The 6,688-nt window shown below is 59.2% G+C and overlaps 2 non-coding genes across 2 annotated transcripts; both read right to left on the reverse strand.

Moving 5' to 3' along the window:
• Positions 1–545: 545 nt before the first annotated feature.
• On the reverse strand, positions 546–698 carry LOC142791574 (5.8S ribosomal RNA). The gene has a single exon (XR_012890310.1). It is a non-coding gene; the product is annotated as a 5.8S ribosomal RNA (ribosomal RNA).
• A 1,719-nt stretch (positions 699–2,417) lies between these two features.
• LOC142791589 (small subunit ribosomal RNA) lies at positions 2,418–4,232 on the reverse strand. Its single transcript, XR_012890324.1, has one exon. It is a non-coding gene; the product is annotated as a small subunit ribosomal RNA (ribosomal RNA).
• Between the last annotated feature and the right edge of the window lie 2,456 nt (positions 4,233–6,688).

Consider the following 6,688-nt stretch of genomic DNA (forward strand, 5'->3'; position numbering starts at 1 on the left):
GCCTCCTCACCTCCCTGCGCTTTGCGCGCGAACGTTCCCTGTTCGCGCGGCAAAGCCTGGAGGAGGCACGGCCCCGCAGCGTGTTCGAGCGCCCGGTCTACGGGACACCCTGCTTACTTCGAGGGCAACAAGCGCAACGCAAGGCTGCGATCTCGCGCACTTTGCGCACGGCTGGAGAAGCTTTGCTGGCCGGCTTTCGCTCCTCGTGTTTACCGTGCGTTAAAGTTGCGCGTCCGTGGCTCTCGCAGCTCTTGCGCGCCCGGTCGCAGAGAGGAGTACGCAACCTCGACCGCACTTTCCCTGCAGGCTTCCTTCCGACTCGAAGTCCTGCGGCGGTCTCAACGAGGTGCCACATCCTCAATGCAGTCGGTCGCCCCCGTTTCGGTTGGGCTCTGGCACGACGGTCGCCACCGTCTCGCCCTTGAGTGGCCGCTGTTGGCGCTCGCTGTGAGGTGTTCAGCGTGCTGTCCGTGTTGCCGACGCGGTCAAAACGAGTCGACGGCTCACGTTCCCTTGTGCGCCGAAGGCTCTCTTGATATGTGATCCGACCCTCAGACAGACGAAGCCAAGGGAAGACCCAAGGCCGCAATGTGCGTTCAAAGAATCAGTGCTCAGTGTGTCCTGCAATTCACACCAAGTCTCGCAGCTGGCTGCGTTCTTCATCGACCCGAGAACCGAGTGATCCACCGCTTAGAGTCGTGAAAAAGTGTTTGTTCAATTCCGTACAGTCAAAACCAAACGTTTCTGGCACTCGGCCAAACAGTGGCCAAGAAGGGCGCTTTTCAGCGCACGCTTGGACTCCAAAACTCTGCCGCGCCTTTTTCGGCTGCCGCAAATCGAGCAAACGGTGTGTTTCGGACGGCGTTTCGCTTTCGCTACTTGCGAGTGCTTTCGTGGTCCACCCCTCTATAAATACTCGGGAGGCGTCGAAGCCGGTTCTCCAAGCCGGACCCGTAGGTATCGTTGTGTGCTCGCTCTCATTGGCCCGCCTAACCAGAAAATGCCTGCGGTACACCCATTTGGATAAGAGTGCACGCAGATGCGGGCCTCGACGGCTACACATTTCCTCGGGCGGCCGCCTCCCGGCCTCCGTGGAGCGCGGGATGCACGGTCCCATCGACAAGCCTCTCCCGTTTTTACCGTGGCGTCGCGGTTCACCACGGCAGGCGGGTCGGTCTCCTCCGCATAAAAAGGGGGACCCCCGCTTTTTGTTCCACGAAATCGCACAAGCTTTTTTCGCATCCACGGTTTGCCACCGCACACCAAAATGCCGATCCGGCTGCCTACTTTAGCCAACAGGTGGAGCCAGGCGCGCCGTACTTGCGCGGCACTTCCCACGTCCACCGAAGTCGGTGCCAAGGACCACTTTCGGCGCCGGAGCCGCGTACGAGCCTACTCGAGGCGGAAGAACGAAGCCAGCAAGGGCCTGGCCGCAAGTGCGTTCAATTGTCGGGACGTCCAAGTCCCTCGTTCTTCCGTGCTTCCTCTTTCGGCAAGTCGTTGCGGCACCTTCCCAAAGCGCGCAGACCCGCTAATCGCGACGAGCGCGACGTGGCCGTGCCGCCTTTCCCTCGGCAGCAAGCAAAACGCCTGGCAACGTCGACGCTCCCCTAACCGCGATCTCGCACCGTGTTTCGTGTGGCGAATTCAAAAGCCGGCCGGCGCTGCTGCAACCATTACGGTCGGTACGCATACGCCGCGGAGGGCGGGACGGTCATCGGAGCGTGCGGTTCCTCCATCGAGTACTGCGCACCTCGGCCGTCGCATCGCCGTGCCATGACCGGCCGCGCGTCAACGCGAACCGGTGCCAGCGAGATCCCTCGCCTGCAAGAACCGACCGGCAGCCTCCGTCACCCGAGGACGCGGAGGCGCTTGCCGCGGACGGCGGGACGGTATGCACTGGTGCACAGCGGACCCGTCACATCGCCAGTTCCTTGACCGACCGCCGACGCTTGTGCCGTTCCTCTCGTACTTGGCAGTCGCCGCGCGATTGTCGGGTCTCGTTCTTGCACGCTCGAACGGTCGGGAGGGCACTCGGCTGGCGTTTCGGGAACGCGCAGCCTCGCCTTCTACCGACGTAACCACGACTCGCCGTTCGCGCTCCGCCGCTCCTGTTTACAGTACTAGGCGGTCCCGCAGCGGTCGGGTCGCGCATTTCGAGCGCTTCGAGCCACGGTGCAGTGGCGGGTCGAAAGCCGACCTATGAGTGCGTTGCGCCGTTTGTACCCGCGTCCGCCACCTGGCCGACCGTCCAAGGTCGCGGTGTTGGCGTCCGCTGGGCGCAACAATTTGTCACGGGGTGCCGCTCCACATTCAGGCAGCCCCGTGGGGAAAAGCCGACCCCGCGTCCAAACGGGGTCAGCGGCAGAAAGTGTCGGGCGCAGACGCAGCTGAGGCGCTCACCCTTCACAATCCGTTAATGATCCTTCCGCAGGTTCACCTACGGAAACCTTGTTACGACTTTTACTTCCTCTAAATGATCAAGTTTGGTCATCTTTCCAACAGACCGGCGCAACCGAAAGGCCGCGCCGGACATCGGTCCGAAGACCTCACTAAATCATTCAATCGGTAGTAGCGACGGGCGGTGTGTACAAAGGGCAGGGACGTAATCAACGCGAGCTTATGACTCGCGCTTACTGGGAATTCCTCGTTCAAGGGGAACAATTGCAAGCCCCTATCCCAATCACGAAAGAAGTTCCACGGGTTACCCAGTCTTTTCAGACAGGGATAAAGACACGCTGCTTCCTTCAGTGTAGCGCGCGTGCGGCCCCGGACATCTAAGGGCATCACAGACCTGTTATTGCTCTGTTTCGTGCGGCTAGGAGCCGCTTGTCCCTCTAAGAAGGTTGTAAGGTGCTGGGAACCCCGCACCTATTTAATAGGCTAGAGTCTCGTTCGTTATCGGAATTAACCAGACAAATCGCTCCACCAACTAAGAACGGCCATGCACCACCATCCACCGAATCAAGAAAGAGCTCTCAATCTGTCAATCCTCCCAGTGTCCGGGCCGGGTAAGTTTTCCCGTGTTGAGTCAAATTAAGCCGCAGGCTCCACTCCTGGTGGTGCCCTTCCGTCAATTCCTTTAAGTTTCAGCTTTGCAACCATACTTCCCCCGGAACCCAAATACTTTGGTTTCCCGGAAGCTGCCCGCCGAGTCATTTGAGTAACTCAGGCGGATCGCTGGTTGGCATCGTTTATGGTCAGAACTAGGGCGGTATCTGATCGCCTTCGAACCTCTGACTTTCGTTCTTGATCAATGAAAACATTCTTGGCAAATGCTTTCGCAGTAGTTCGTCTTGCGACGGTCCAAGAATTTCACCTCTAGCGCCGCAATACGAATGCCCCCGTCCGTCCCTCTTAATCATTACCTCGTATTCCAAAAACCAACAGAACAGAAACGAGGTCTTGTTCTATTATTCCATGCAAGTTTATTCAGGCGACTCGCCTGCGTTGAGCACTCTAATTTTTTCAAAGTAAAAGCACCGGCCATCTCGAGGCACACAATGAAGTGCACCAAGAAAGAACCGGCATGATGTTCAGTCCGAGCCGTCGCATCGGGTAGATGCACTACTCGTCTGGAACTGAGATCCAACTACGAGCTTTTTAACCGCAGCAGCTTTAGTATACGCTATTGGAGCTGGAATTACCGCGGCTGCTGGCACCAGACTTGCCCTCCAATTGATCCTCGTTAAAGGATTTAGAGTGTACTCATTTCAATTACGGGGCCTCAAAAGAGTCCCGTATTGTTATTTTTCGTCACTACCTCCCCGTGCCGGGAGTGGGTAATTTGCGCGCCTGCTGCCTTCCTTGGATGTGGTAGCCGTTTCTCAGGCTCCCTCTCCGGAATCGAACCCTGATTCTCCGTTACCCGTAACAACCATGGTAAGCAAGTAACCTACCATCGAAAGTTGATAAGGCAGACACTTGAAAGAAACGTCGCCGGCTCGTGGCCATGCGATCAGCACAAAGTTATCCAGAGTCACCACACAATACGGGCCGAAACCCGATCGATCTTGGTCTAATAAAAGCACCCGTTACCCAAAGGGCTCCAGGCTCACTGCATGTATTAGCTCTAGAATTGCCACAGTTATCCAAGTAGGAAGAAACGATCTAAGGAACCATAACTGATTTAATGAGCCATTCGCGGTTTCGCCTTATTTCGGCATGTACTTAGACATGCATGGCTTAATCTTTGAGACAAGCATATGATTACTGGCAGGATCAACCAGGTAATCGTTCGACTGCGCGTCCGTCCTCGCCTTCGGCGGGCCGGACGCAGTCTGTGTGCGGCGGAGGCCACCTTCAGGCGCCCCAACACGCTTATTTTGCACTCCGAGATGACGGCGTTCGAGCTCGCTACGGCACAACCTTCCCGAAAGACGAGTGGGAGCCGTGCGGCAAGAAGCACGTTCATGCTCGCTCTTTTTCGTTGCATCGACTCGGTCGCGCCGTGCGGGTTGCCCAAGCCCGCTGCACTGTCGGTGGACCGGCCGGAACTAGCAACGGAGCCGAGACTGCAAAGCCGCCAGACGACGGGTCACGCCCGCGTCTTCGGCGCTTTCGCATCTGAATCGCCCGAGGACGACACGGAACACACCTCGATATCGTGGTAAAACGGCACCGTCCGACAACCAGCCCCTAACGCATCAAGCGGATGAGGCTGCAGACGACTGCCGTGGATTCCCCTGGAGCAGACCCGAGGACACGCTTGACGAGGCCGAAGCCCGCCGCATATCAGACACCCGGTCGCTTTCGCGTACGCCGCTCACGAGAACCCCCACATAATAGCAGCGATAAGTACCCAGACCTCCTTGGGCACTAATACGAGCGTACTCGAGAAAATTTCACCGCGGTGTGCCCCGAAACGTGTGGCACGTTGAGCGTGCCACAAGTCTACGTCGCTCTCAAACCCGCCGAGGTCGTAGAATTTGCGACCCTACTCACGAAATTCCCACCGAGGATACGGCCGCAAACGTACCGCACCTTGGGTAGGCCACGAGTTTGTGCAACACTACGCTGACGGCACAGCACCGAGGTCGTGCGCGCACGCACGGGAAAATTCCGCCGCGGTTTCTGCCGAAAACGTGAGGCACCACGACTCTCCGCAAGTTCGCGTCGACTGCGAAAGACCGAAGTCGTGAACGACGTGTCCGCTACTCGCCGCCGACACGCTGGACACCAAACGTACAACGACTCGACGGCGTCGTAGAGGCCCACGACGCGGTTTTCCTTAACGACGTCTCGGCGTGGCACCGACAGGTTAGAACGGCCGACCAACGTTCCCTGTCCGCCGTTCGGCTCAGTCGAAGGGCTCGGCGACTTCGGCAACGCTGCGAAGCCGCACGGTGACGCACGCCATGTCCCCATTTTTTTTTTTTCTTTCTGCGTCTGCCGGGGTGCCCCTATAATAGCAGCGATAAGCACCCAGACCGCCGTGGGTCGCTCGCCCCGGCTGACGTGGTTTTTCGTACTCCTGCGGCGGTCGCCGTCAAGCACGTCCAAATACGCTACTTTCGTGGGCGCATTCACGCTCTTTCGCTTCGCCGGAGTGCCAGCACTCACTCTGCCAAAAACGGCGAACATCCGAGCGGCGGTTCCCACTTTTGCGTCGGCGTCGCAAACCCCGCCCCGGCAGACGAGGTTTGCCGTACTCGTGCGACGGTGGCCGGCGGGCACGTCGAAAGACGCCGATATCGTGCGCGAATTGGCGCACCTTGGCTTCACCGGAGTGCCGCCACTGACTCCTCCAAAAACGGCGAAGATCCGAGCGGCGCTTCCCACTTTCGCATCGGCGTCCCGAACTCCGCCCCGGCTGACGCGGTTTACCGTACTCGTGCGACGGTCGCCGGCGAGCACGTGGAAAGACGCCGATATCGTGCCCGAATCGGCTCCGTTCGGCTTCGCCGGAGTGCCAGCACTGGCTCGGCGAAAGACGACGAACATCCGAGCGACGGTTCTCACTATTGCGTACGCGTCGCAAACCCCGCCCCGGCAGACGCACTTTGCCGTACTCGTGCGACGGTCGCCGGCGAGCACGTAGAAAGACGCCGATATCGTGCCGGAATCGGCCCCGTTTGGCTTCGCCGGAGTGCCAGCACTCACTCGGCCACAAACGGCGAACATCCGAGCGGCGGTTCCCACTTAGCCGTCGGCGTCCCGAACTCCGCCCCGGCAGACGCGGTTGCCGAGCTCGTGCGACTAGCGACCGCGAAGCCGTCTCGCGACGCCGCTTTCGTGCGCGGCTCCCACTGCGACCTGGGTCACCCGAGGTCGACGAGCAAGAAAGAATGTCGAAAAAAATTTTTTTTTTTTTGCGTCTGCCGGGGTGCCCCTATAATAGCAGCGATAAGCACCCAGACCGCCATGGGTCGCTCGCCCCGGCTGACGTGGTTTTTCGTTTTCCTGCGGTGGTCGTCGTCAAGCACGTCCAAACACGCCACTTTCGTGGGCGCATTCGCGCTCTTTCGCTTCGCCGGAGTGCCAGCACTCACTCTGCCAAAAACGGCGAACATCCTAGTGGCGGTTCCCACTTTTGCGTCGGCGTCGCCAACCCCGCCCCGGCATACGCGGTTTGCCGTACTCGTGCGGCGGTGGCCGGCGGGCACGTCGAAAGACACCGATATCGTGCGCGAGTCGATGCTTCTTGGTCTCGCAGGAGGGCCGCCACGCACTCCTGCAACGGCAGACG

This window comes from Rhipicephalus microplus, unplaced genomic scaffold (genome assembly GCF_043290135.1).
Source record: "Rhipicephalus microplus isolate Deutch F79 unplaced genomic scaffold, USDA_Rmic scaffold_175, whole genome shotgun sequence".
Taxonomy (NCBI): Eukaryota; Metazoa; Arthropoda; class Arachnida; order Ixodida; family Ixodidae; genus Rhipicephalus; species Rhipicephalus microplus.